Here is a 13,392-nt window from a genome sequence, read left to right on the forward strand (position 1 = left end):
ACACAGCAATAGTAATGAACCTCAAAGGTCCATAACCAGAAATCATTTTGGTTGATATGAAATGGTTACGGTCGTTATTCATCATTTTAGTCATTATTCATGACGGACCTTGAATGTCACCACAACACCTATACTTCTGGCAATCTGGATTTTGGTGATGGTCAATGAACATCACCATATATATGCACCAATAGTGACAGCCATGAAAGATCCATCACAATAAATCATTGTTGTCCATATGCAATTGTGATGGTCACTATCTGTCATTATAATCAATATTCGTGACAGACGTTGAATGTCACCATAACACCTACACTTTTGGCGACGCCACCTTTGGTGATATTCAGTCTTTTGTGACGGACGTTATGGTTTGTCACCATTGTTCATATGAAATGGTGACGGTCGTTATCCGTCATTATAGATCATTATTGGTGATGAACTTTGAATTTCACTACAACACCTATACTTTTGGTGACGTACAGTTTTTTGCGATGGAGGCTATGGTATGTCACCATTGCTCATATGAAATGGTAACAGTCGCTATCCGTCATTATAAATCATTATTGGCGTTGGACTTTGAATTTCACTACAACACCTATACTTTTTGCAATGCCACCTTTGGTGACGTTCAGTTTTTGGTGACGAAGGCTTTTTTGACTGTCACCAAAGAGCTTATGGTGACATTTTTCGCCTCTCACCAATGTCTTCTTTTCTTGTAGTGAGGAATCATATTGGATCAATCAAATTATGTGGGGAATCTACTTGTTAGATTCAAGATTACTAACTGCAAGCCAACAACCACACCTTTCTTATCTATGACTAAGTTAGAAAATGGAAGTACGACATTGTTGATAGATTGTACACTTTACATTCAGTTGGTGAGTAGTCTTTTGCACCTGACTCGTTGATGGCTAGACATGTCCTATGTTGTCGTAGTAGTATGTAGGTACATTTAGGAGCCACATGAGATCCATTTGAAGCCAACTAAGAGGATTCTTCGGTATGTTAAGGGGAACACATATTATGGTATCAAGAATGCAACAAGGTGCTCATTTTATATCACTAGGTACATTTTTTAGAATGGGAAAGGGACGACATAGATCACAAGTCAACTTAAGGCTATGTCTCTAGCCTTGGATCAATGCCTATCTATTGATTGAGCAAAATTTAAACAACAATTTCTTTATCTTCAACAAAGGAAGAGTATACGGGTCTAATGAATGCGGCCAAATGGTCAATCTCGTTGCAACACTTTCTCATAGTGTTTGGCATACAATTATATCATATAAATGTCATCTGGTGTGACAGTCAGAGTAATTTAAAGTTTTGCAAAGATCTAGTCCTGTGACAGTGTACCAAAAACATCGAAGTTCACATGCACTTATTTTGAGGCGTGATCCATGATGGTATCATTGATCTGCAATATTGTTCCTTTGTCATACAAATTGCATAATTCTTCACAAGGCCTTCATAGAAAAACTATTTGGAGAATAATTAGATATTCTTGGTGTGGAGGCAATAATAATTTCCTAACATTTGTTTCATTCGCATTTGAGAAGGGGATTTCTTCCCAATAGGATTTCCCTCTTTCCTATTTTATTTTGTTCTTATTAGGTGCATTGTATATTGTGTACCTAACATGCCTACATATTTTCATGGAGGGTATTGGTATATATAAACATCTCTATATAATTTCTCTATTTAGTGACATGTTTCTCTTACATTGTAACTATCAACATGCATTGCTTTCATCAACATGCACTGGATTCTTCACCATAAGCTAGAGATAGTTTTACTCCATCCACACTTAGTTGTACTTCAGTCGCACTAGTGAAGTCATGCATGCATGAGTTTTATTTCTCTTCACTATGAGTGGAGTCTCACTATTAACTAGGATTAGGTGTCAATTGACTTGTGCAGTTCCACTTCTGCATGTTGATTATCTGTGGAATTGTACTAGTTCAGTTGATTACTTTAGTAACTAGGCCTATACTTGGGAGATGATATCCATGCACTATCACACCCAACCAAGAGACATGTCCTCATGGAGACTATATATCATCATATCATACTTCATTTTTTAATATAAATATATAGAGAAAAATTGTATTCTAATATTTTTGCAATATTTTTGTACTAGCTTACAATATGATTAACACAAAATTTCAATCATATTTTTCAAAAGCAGAACTTTTTTTATCTCAATACACTTGCTACTCATGTTCATTGCTCTTAGAGCTTGTGTTATCTCAATACGCGTGTTACTCTTGCTCATCAGTCTTACACTGATTAAGAACTGTGAAGTAATTATATCGAAGATCAAATGTTAAGATAAGGCATCAACTTGTCGAAGCAGAAACATATAATATTTAAATAAATAGTATCAAATAATAAGTCATACAATTTTTTAAGCTCATATATTCATGGAATTCCTTAATCATATTCTTCATAGGTAAAGCTTGTGTTATATTAATACATTTGATACCCCTGCTCATTGTTGTTACACAGAGCGAGAATTGTTAAGTAATTATATTAAAAATCAAATTTCAAAGTCATACGATCAGGCATGATTATTATTCTAACACCTCCACTTAATCATGACCTATAATTTAACTTACCTATTGCTCTAAGTCTCAGCTAGGCTTACAGCAAAACATTTAATTTTTGCCTTCTTGTTAAAGGGTCCATACTTGTTAATTTGCACGTGCAATTACATCTTCACCTTTCTTGCCCTAAGATAGTGGTGGAGTTTCTCCTTTCTTGATTGCAAGTTAACATGCTTTGTAATCAACATTGTTGCAGGTTCTTGGGACTCATACTTGTCCTTAATGCTTGCAATTTATTCAACTTTTGGTGCTTTTTCCCTCATGTCAATATCTGCACACTTAAAAATAATTTTAGATTCATAAAGAGAATCATATTGGTTCTTGTCATCCTCCTCCTTTAAGAGAGCTTTCTTTCCTTCATCTTTCTCTACTATCATAGTTGGTTGTTTCTTGTCTTCAACCTCTTTAATCATCTTTGTTCCTGCAAACATGTTGTCTTGCATTTGATTTGTGTATGGAGGTAGGCAACTCTAGGCAACTCTTTTCACCAAACAACAACTCATCAATAAGATGCCTTTCTTGCATCAGACTGAACCACTCTTCATGAGATACATAATTCTCATCAAATTTCACTTCATACGTCTCTGCATCACACAGAGTTTCCTTACTATCACATGCTTTCACTTCATACTTCGTGTCTTAATCCCAGTTATGATGCTTTCAACACAATCACCTTTAGCAACAACACCTTGATTAACTTCAGCTTTCTCACTCCCCTCCATATTGTAGTTCATTTCAAGAACATGTCAAAATATTTTTTAAATTATGTATTTCACCAAATTCATGCAAAATGTTAGACAAAATGTTTTCATCTAAAGCTGATATAATGAGAAGTAATGCTATTCCACTTCTACACTTATCTTGGATATTTATGGATGTTTCTTCAACAAATTGCCATAAATCTACTGAACCAAGTAATCCTTCCATTATCATTGCCCAAAGCTTAAAATTTTTACTTGACAAAATTGGCAGAACTGGAATTAATCGCTTCAATATTTGCATCAGTCTCTTCAAATTCTTTAAGCTGACTTGGATTCATGTCTTCAAGAAACATTTCATATTATTATGCAACAATTGCCCTTTCCTTCTTTCACCATTGTTTCAATTCTCTTTGAGGTTGTTTGAGTCTCCTTTGTTGACCCATCAGTCTACCGTAGAGGCAAATATGTTCTTCATAGGCTTCAACCTTGTCTACAACGTAGAATCAACACGATGGTAGTCTCCCACACACTAGTCCATATGCGATCTGCACAAAAGCTTTGTGTCACACCACACACGCTGAACTTAGACTGTAGCTCCATATTGCAAACTCCACGCAGCTCCACATTGCTACAGGCTCGCAAACCTACTCTCGCTAAATCCACTACTCAACATGAGCCTCCAAAAACAATGTCTACCATGTTTCTCGACGGCCACGGAATCACTTAGCACATAACTTTGTGAGCCCAAACCGTGCCAAATCCCAACAGGTCAAGTTCAGTTCCACGCTACCAACCACTTAATAGTCGACATTGTCCTCTCCACATGGCTCACATGAGCTCTTGAACTTGCCAAAACAATAAGAATTGGCTTATAGACTGAAGTTGTGGCTTCTCAGTTGAGGGATCTAGCTCGCTCAACAAAGCAAGTCAATGGCGTATCTAGAAACCCATCTACCACACATTGAGAAGAAACAATAAAAACTTATTGAAAACTACTCAAATTGATACATTGAAGGCCATGATACGAAGGCGCACTGTACACCTCGAAAATTCAAGCTTATGGATAATTTCTTTAGATATTTGTGATGGCCCCAGCAGATTGAGCATGCTATTATTTTGAGCCCACGCTGAGACTCTCCAACACCGTTCATGTATCCACACCAAAAACACCACAGTCGGCTCGCTGTCCACAGAAAATCTGTCTGGAAGATCTCCCTTCACTACCAAGAAACCACACCACAATCACCACAAAGCGATCACACCACATTCGCCACAAATCAACCACACCACAATCACTCTCTTCAAACAACTCTCAGAGCTCCACGCAGCTCAAACAACAAAATATTAAGTGGAATTCACCGACAACTTCTCCTTGCCAGCACACAGGTCAAGCACCACCTTCTCCACAGACCATTCCGCACAAAAAAAACTATGGGAAGTAAACAACTAGTAGAAGTCTCCACACGCATAGGAGGTCAACAGAGCTGGAAATTGCACTCTTAGACACTCTTGAATTTGCGGCTCTACAGTGCATCGCAGTAGTTCAACAAAGATGCAAAGTTAGAAATAATTAATTCCTACTTGTCTATGGTTGTAATTCTCCATTTGAGGAGTTTGTTCCTACAAAATAGGAATTTAGTTTCTCTTAGTTTAGTGTGTGGTTGAGAGAATCTATCAACCACACTATTGTACGTCTAAGATAGCATTCCTATATTGAGACTTTTGTTTGTATAAATATGTGTGTAATTTCCTTATTCATTATTAATAGAATATATTATTGAGTGTCTACAATTTTATCTTGGTATCAGAGCCCGTGAGGGCCTGGCCCTCCTGGGCTTGGCCCTTCCTGGGCATAGGAAAATAAATCATTTATATTAGATTTAAGATTGTTTGTCCATCGAGTAGCATTGAGCAGCGCCCTTCTATCAGCACGGGCCATAAGCATGGATTTGAAGGGAAAATCATGCTGCTCCATATGGAGGTTGACCCGTGGAGTTTGATAAGATTCAAGGTGGCGTGGAAGTTGAAATCTGAGTGGATCTGTAGCAGTGGGAGCTCGAGATTCTGCGTTCTAGTCAAGTTTTATGCATTCTGGTCGAGTTTTATGCCTCGAGGTGATGGTGGGGTTCTTCGTGAGGTTTCTCGACATATGTCCCCAAAATTGTCGTGGGCTTTGATGATCCTCGTGTGAGGGTTAATGTTGGTGATGGAGTTGCATTCTTAAGGGAGTCTCCAGAAGGCCTGTATGATGTTGTTATTGTAGATTCGTCAGACCCAATAGGTCCTGCAGAGGAACTATTTAAAAAGCCATTTTTTTTTTGAATTGGTGGCAAGAGCTTTGCGACCAGGAGGTGTAGTGTGTACCCAAGCAGAAAGTATTTGGTTGCACATGCCCATCATTGAAGATATTGTTTCAGCTTGCCGCCAAACTTTCAAAGGCTCAGTTAATTATGCATGGACAACTATTCCCACGTATCCAAGCGGGGTAATTGGTTTTATGCTGTGTTCAACTGAGGGACCAGCTGTAGACTTCCAACGTCCCATTAATCCTATCGAAAAGCAGGAATCTAATGTTGTGTCAAAGCTTCCCTTAAAGTTTTATAATTCAGAGATGCATACAACATCATTTTGTTTGCCAGCATTTGCTAGAAGGGTGATAGGTTCCAATGTTACAACGATTTTCAACATCAAGGGCTATCAGCGCTGAATTGACAAAAGAAGAGACGCTGGTATACGTAGCAGTGGAAGTCGGGCAGGTGAGTTCCAGTTGCAGAAATCGTGGGTGGTTTTCCAGATGTTGTGGAGCAGATAAGCCATTAGAACAACATCGAAGATCTACTGGTAAATCCCTGAAGACCATGGTGGATCTGCTGCGGGTTTGTGGCATTCATCATGGGTTGTTGTTGGATTGAGGTGGCGTAGTGTGTGAGTTCCATAATTGTTCGGATCTGTTGCTCATGGATCGTATGTTGGTGCTGGACGTGGATCCCATCGTGGTGATTGAAGCAGCAGCCTAAGTTGCAATCGCAATCCCTGTGTGAGTTTCCCCTTCATCTCCTGTGCCTACCAATCCAGAGGGGGATGCGGCGTGTCAGTGAATCCGGTGGGGATTGATGGCACTGGAAGCTTTGAGGATTCTTCGGTCACTCCCTTCAATTCTGTGAATAATGTTCCCGATGGACAGGTCGGTGATGGAGCAATCCCCATTGAGAATTCATGGCCCTGTGGCCACTGCCGCCGCCGCCGCTGCTGAGAGCAATGGGAAAAATCTGGAGCCGCAGAGGAAGAGATCCCGTGCTAAAGAGATTCGAAGGCCTGACGTCGAGGATGAGGAGGATTCACAGCTTGATGGATACGAGCGGAGCTTGATGGGTCGCGCGTTCGAGACCCGCGACGCTAATCCATCTAGTTTTCTGAGAAAGGAGTTCTTGTCATGGAAAGCCGACCGAGATGACTGGGAGTATTCTGAAGAAGAAGAAGAGGAAGAGGAAGGGCTTGCTGATGGTGGTCTTCAGGATAGTACTGACAGTGAGGCCGAGACCGACATGCCTGGATACCCGAGTGGAGATTCAAGGTTGATGAAGGGAAAGAGATCCAAGAGGTCTAGGTATCGAGTCTCGCCGGCTGCTCATTTTCAGGGCGCAGAGAATTCTGTTTCTGAAGAAGAAGACATGGCGATCTGTCTGGTCATGCTGGCAAGAGGAGTGAATACTCGAAAGTCAAAGGATGGAGCTGAGGAGTCTGCTAATTCCGGATCAAGGGACATGAAGGAACCAGTGCCAGAGCCTCGATTGGATGCTTTCAAGATTATGAAGAAAATAAGGATTAAGAGCGTTGAGAACGAGAGAATCATAAGCGCTGCGGTGCCGGTCACAGTGGGCGTTTGGATATTTGGGGGAATGTTGAAGGTGGATGCCGTCACTACAACAATTCTGGAGCTGATGACGAAGTGGATGGTCAGCATGTCGGTGAGGGTGTTGATCTTTGCATTGTTGCTGGTGTCTATCATTCTAACGATGGGGGAAAGAGTCACCTGCTGCAAGAGCAGTTTTCAGACCTGCGTGGGGTTGCAACGGTCCAGTGATGGTAATGATCTGTTTGGACGTGAGGCTGAAATGAAGTTGATTTGAAAGTTCAGCGTGGAGAGACCGAGCATAGTAGAAGCGCGGTGGTGTGCCAACGGTCCTACTTTGTGGACCGATCTTCCGGCATTTGGAGGACCCGAGTTGTTGGCGATACCAACTGAGATATGTTGGCGTTGTTTGGAGAACCCACTTGCAGATCTATCATAAGATCCTTAGAACCAAGTTTGATGAGCCGATTTGTCACTTGGATAATGCCATTGTTTAAATTTTATTTTTTGAGAAAGTATTATGTCCGTAATGTATATCTGGTTAAAAGAATAGAGTGGCATTTAGTTTGGCCAACTATTGTCACACATTTGTGTCTGTGTTGGAATTGGCCATTCCAACCATACACAAATTTATTTGCAGGAATACTTAGCAACCAGATATAATGAAGACATGATAGTGAAGATGATATTAGAGGAGCTGCATGAGAGGTTGGAAGATGATGGACAATCGAGTTTGTGTGAATTATTATGGAATAGACTCCCTAACAGATTATAAACAAGTCCAGTTGTTGTAATGGTCATTGTTTGTACCCAAAAACTCCAAAATGTGGAATGAAATGTAAAATTTTTTAAAGGCATCTGAGAGTTCGTGGTGATCTTAAAACCACTTTGTAATGGATTGCCTTTGCGGCTGGTTGGTGGTGAGCCAAAAACCATCCATAGAGACTTAGTGGCTACAGAATTTGCCCGAAGGTGGCACATTTAAGTTCCGGATTTGCCCGGTGGTGGTAGTTCGGACTTGCCCGGAGGTGGCACATTTAAGTTCCGTATTTGCCCGGTGGTGGCAGATCGGACTTGCCCGGTGGTGGCAGAGCCTTAGTGGCTACAGGATTTGCCAGATGGTGGTAGATCGGACTTGCCCGGTGGTGGCATATTGAAGTTGGCGGATTTGCCCGGTGGTGGTAGATCGGACTTGCCCGGTGGTGGCATGTTGAAGTTGGCGGATTTTCCCAGTGGTGGTAGATCGGACTTGCCCGGTGGTGGCATATTGCCTGAGTGGATAACGTGTACACGGCAGCTTTGTGCTCGTAGGAGCAGGTGGACTGCAGTAACACCTGGCTCACGGTCTCAGATATTGGTGTGTGTGAGCATAAGAGGGTTGGTGCACTTTTTCTATCTAACAGTTGCGTCGAAAGGCGCAATCAGCCCAACTGTTTGCGATTGTTATTTGGACATGAATATTTGGCTTAGAAAGGCACTGATATCTCTTTGTTTTTTGGAGGTTCTGTACATGCAATTCGCGTGATGGTGGTGGATTTGACTATCATGACAAGTAGTCATTAAGGGAGGGAGTTAGAAATAATTAATTCCTACTTGTCTATGGTTGTAATTCTCCATTTGAGGAGTTTGTTCCTACATAATAGGAATTTAGTTTCTCCTAGTTTAGTGTGTGGTTGAGAGAATCTCTCAACCACACTACTGTACGTCTAAGATAGCACGCAAGGATTAGCCAGCGATCCAGCCTCGCGCTCGCTTTGGTCTTACACACAACCACACCAGAGCCCACAACTCTCGCTCTTTGTCAAACAACAGCCACAATTGAAACCCTCGGCTCTGATACCATGAAATAAACTTGAAGACCCATCGTATGAGCTTATCTATTGCATTACTAAACACATAAATTTATACAAAACCCAGCGGAAGGATGTACAAAGATTCACCGACTGCCATTTACTTCGTATCTAAATCAGCCGACTATGGCCGAATCCCTGCCAACTGACACCAACTACTCACATGAGGGGTGATTATTAGTCTAACAAAAAGATGATGGATCGGGTTGTGGAAGGAAGAAAGAGATCATCTTCAAACAAATAGAATCCAACATTAAGCGAGGAAATTGGTTATGCTGATATATTCTTGCATATTTTGATACCATATGAGCGTTGTTAAATATTAGCTGCAAATCCAAGCTCATTGCTTTTGTGGGTCGGTTTCAAACTATGATTTCGAAACCATCAATGGGAATATGTTCGATTTTCTTCTGGACCTTGTCAGTGTATAAACTAAAACGAAGAAACCCTTCTAGTACCAATGTTGGTGCGTAACTATAGAAAAGGTAATGATGGATTCAGTGCCTGGCACGTGTCGAATAGAAGAGAATCTACATTGTAGTCTGTAGATACCATACCTTTCCGTGATTTTCTTTTCCACGTTGAACTCAGCCACAAGGTACAATCTGTTGGACTGTCGAGTATCTTATACCCCGTTCACACATAAAAACAAACATATTTAGATCTAGTTTTATATTTTATAATTAGCTTTGATTTTGCTCAAAGCCCTTAAATTACATGCATGATTCAATAACTAACAAAATCTAGATGCATTTTGGATTGAAACAGGTTAAAGTTTATTTTTAAAACATTTAGTAACTAATTATATCTTCTTTGTTTTAATTAGGTCAGCATTGCGGTTGTGGAAAAAAGGAATTGGGCTTCGTTTTTCTCTGTCCAAATGCAAATGAGGGGATAAAATATAGGCTAATGTGTCTAACGTGAGGTTATCCTTGATTCAAGCTGCCACCGGTTCCACCCGTCATTCACTTCACAACTTTGGGTACAGGATTGTACTTCCTGTATTGAAGCCCAGACTCAACAAACACGTGGGCTCTACTACAGTCTCTATAAATCAATCTGAACTCTTCTTTAATCGTACCTTGACCACGAGACAGACTTCGTGGAATTCAATATAAGATGCAGCCAATCGAAAACAACTTACATGTTCGAAAATAAGAATTTATGAAACTTTGTTTGGCCCGTAAGGTTTGCCTACCGTTCATTATACTGTTGTACTTACCTGGGAACTTTTTAGGCCAGAAACCTAACCTCCATTATACTATTGTACTTTATCTGCCAAATTGTTAGACAAAAACTTAAACTCCTTGAAGAATGGATGGATGGAGCATACTGTGGTTAATGATACCCTTCATGCCTTCACGGAATTTGACGCGTAAAAATATTTTGAAACCATTAATGCTATGTGTAAATATTTAAGTTTTCCATTATAAATTTTAATGAATGATTGAGAGAGGGGCTAAGTTTGACGATACGATTAGTTGTAGCATTTATGATTTTGTCACCAATCTTTCATAGATTGGCTGTGAATGAGATTCAGGGAAAAATGTGAAAGTTTAGAAAAATTAACGTAGTAAACTTTTTAGTTGGACATAGTTGACCTACATTTTATAAAGTGGAGAGTTATTGTGTATTTGTTTTTTTAAAGATAACTATATTAAAGTCTATCTCCCTATTATTATAAAAGAAAAATTGCATATAATAATACATAATAATAAATAAAAAAATTGCATATAACAACACATAATAAGAAAATTAATATAGTCAAGATTAAAACGAACTCTCATGAGATCCATAGTAAAATGGGTCGTTCGACAGTTCCTAAAACACCATGGGAAGGTTCTGCCATCTCTGTGAAAATACGAATATGCAGGATGAAAATCACGAAAATAGGATGAAAATCACTTCCTCTTAGAGTGCCTTGCGTATAACCACATTAAATCTCAGTTTCAAAATCTTTGTTCCTAGCCTTTTACGATGTCAAAATTACAGTGAGCTTGGAAGACTTCTCTCCAAGACTTTTGAGCATAGGAACAAAATCTTAAATCAAACTAAATAATTCATTTTTTTAGGTCCAATATACCAAAGCTTAGTCTGATGTTAACCATTATCATTAATAATAAATAAATAAATTGCATATAAAAACACATAAAAATTAGAAACTTGCTAAACTATATAAAACCTAAAATAACATACATATAAACAAATGATTGTCATCAAATTTCCGAATTTTCACATGAAAAACAAGATAAATTTAAAATTCCGAACCTGATACCTTTAACTTGGTTAAATAGAATAGTAAAAATTATAAATTTATCATAATATCTGGACATATTTTTAAATAATTACTTTTATCGAATTATTTTGGCAATCATACTATTAATTCAAAACCTTATAAAATTCAATTATGGAAAATTCCAATAACTAATTATATGATAATTTTAGGATTCATAATATATAATTTATAATTTCATTGAAATTAATTATAAGAAATTATATTCCCTAAAAACATTTAATTAAGCAAATATTAACATTAAATTTGCATTTCCAACTTCATTTTCAAATAGCTATGTTTATTGGGATACTTGGATATTATATTTTCTATTTTTTTAAATGATTATGGTTATGTATTTTTCTCAAATAAATTAATTAAATTGTAATTGATTTAATTACATAACATAAATGAATATTTATGTTCATGCACTAATTAGGTATTGAAATAACTTCTTTTGTTCTATTATTTTAATGTTAAATTTTGTGAAGTATATATGGGTAGAGAAGATACTGATAGAGCGTTATGTTAAGACTCTGATTTTGGATGACTAAGATGCCCCTAGGCCATGGATACTCAAACCAAGTGTTAGGTGTGGCTATCGTCTAAAGAGTGACATTACTTAGTAAACAAAATAAGATGTTAAATCTTCTAAAATGTTTAGATGAGTATTTTTTAATATTTCTCTTAATTAAAGAAATCATTTTTTACTTTATTTAATCACATAAATGGATATTTCTAAACGTACAATAGTCATACAAATGAATCATCAAAATAATAAATGAATACTACACATACACATTGATTTGCCCTTTAAATGGCTTATCATAACAATGATCAAAGATCACAAGGTACCTACATTGTCTATTGTATGTTGGCAGATGTACAATAAACAAAAATATCACAAAATGAAGCATAATATATTGAAATAGAAGTATGGTTGCATTGAGAAATGAATGTAGAAATTATTCTTGCACAATTACACAATGTGATATACAAACTCCTTTCTATTTGATACATGAGATCTACACTTTCTCCTCTTTGTTGCACTCTTCTTCCTCTCTAAAGTGATCCCATGTATGTTATAACTTTTCCCATCTTGTCTTATTTATCCATTCAGAAAGATAACTAACCTTCTCATCCCAACAAATAATTTCTCAATCTTAGCAATTAATGTCCTTAATCTTAAGAACCATATTAACTAAACAATGATATGTATGGCTAAGATTAGAAATAATCCAATTCACTAATACACTAGCATATTTCAATTAGATTTCTAAGAATAGGAGAACATGACAAATTTGTTGGGTGTGGAGCCTCATTATCTTCTTTATTCATAGGTATTGTTGCATTGGACCCCAGTTCGTAATGTGGCGGAAATGTCGCCCATAAACGTCTGCTGCTAAGGGGTCCAGGGGGGCAACGGTGATTATTTGGAGCTCCCCCTGACGAGGGATAGGGGCAATGCCCCCAAAGCTAAAAATAGATGTAAAATTGCCTTTTAAAATGTTGTAATTTCATAGTCAATCTAGGTCGTTCATTGGGCGAAGATCGGATGGTAGAAGTTATGTTTAATTTAGGTTTTTTACCCTAGAAGGTAACCCCTCGCTATATATCACGGAGTTGTATTGTGTCTATGTAAATCTGTATTCTGAGCGAGAAAGAGAGAGGAGATTGTGTGAGAGCCAAGAGGGAGTTACAGTGGATTTGTTGTAGCTTGTATCTCTTCATTTTGTTGGATAATATAAAACGAAGGACTCGCTGTTTCTCCGTGGATGTAACCCAAATTGGGTGAACCACGTATATGTGTGTCTCTCTTTTTTTATGTGTTTTTTGTGTTTATATTTCTGCAGTATTTTATCCATTCCATTGCTTTGTAATATATAATTTTCTAACAAAATTTCACTTTTTATTTTTTTTATTTAAGTGAAAATACATGATGTTATTATTTCCGACCTTTACTAAGTGGTTACTATAGATTGTCTCAAACTACTCCTTCCATGTGAAAATCCAACATACACAAGAAACTCCTACTTGATTTGCATTTCTCAACATTACCTCTTAGCAAGGAAGGAGTGTTACACCAATACAAGCTTGTTTCTAAATTCTT

This window comes from Pinus tabuliformis, chromosome 1_1 (assembly GCF_031772625.1).
Source record: "Pinus tabuliformis cultivar Carrire ecotype Pingquan chromosome 1_1, CPIR1, whole genome shotgun sequence".
NCBI lineage: Eukaryota > Viridiplantae > Streptophyta > Pinopsida > Pinales > Pinaceae > Pinus > Pinus tabuliformis.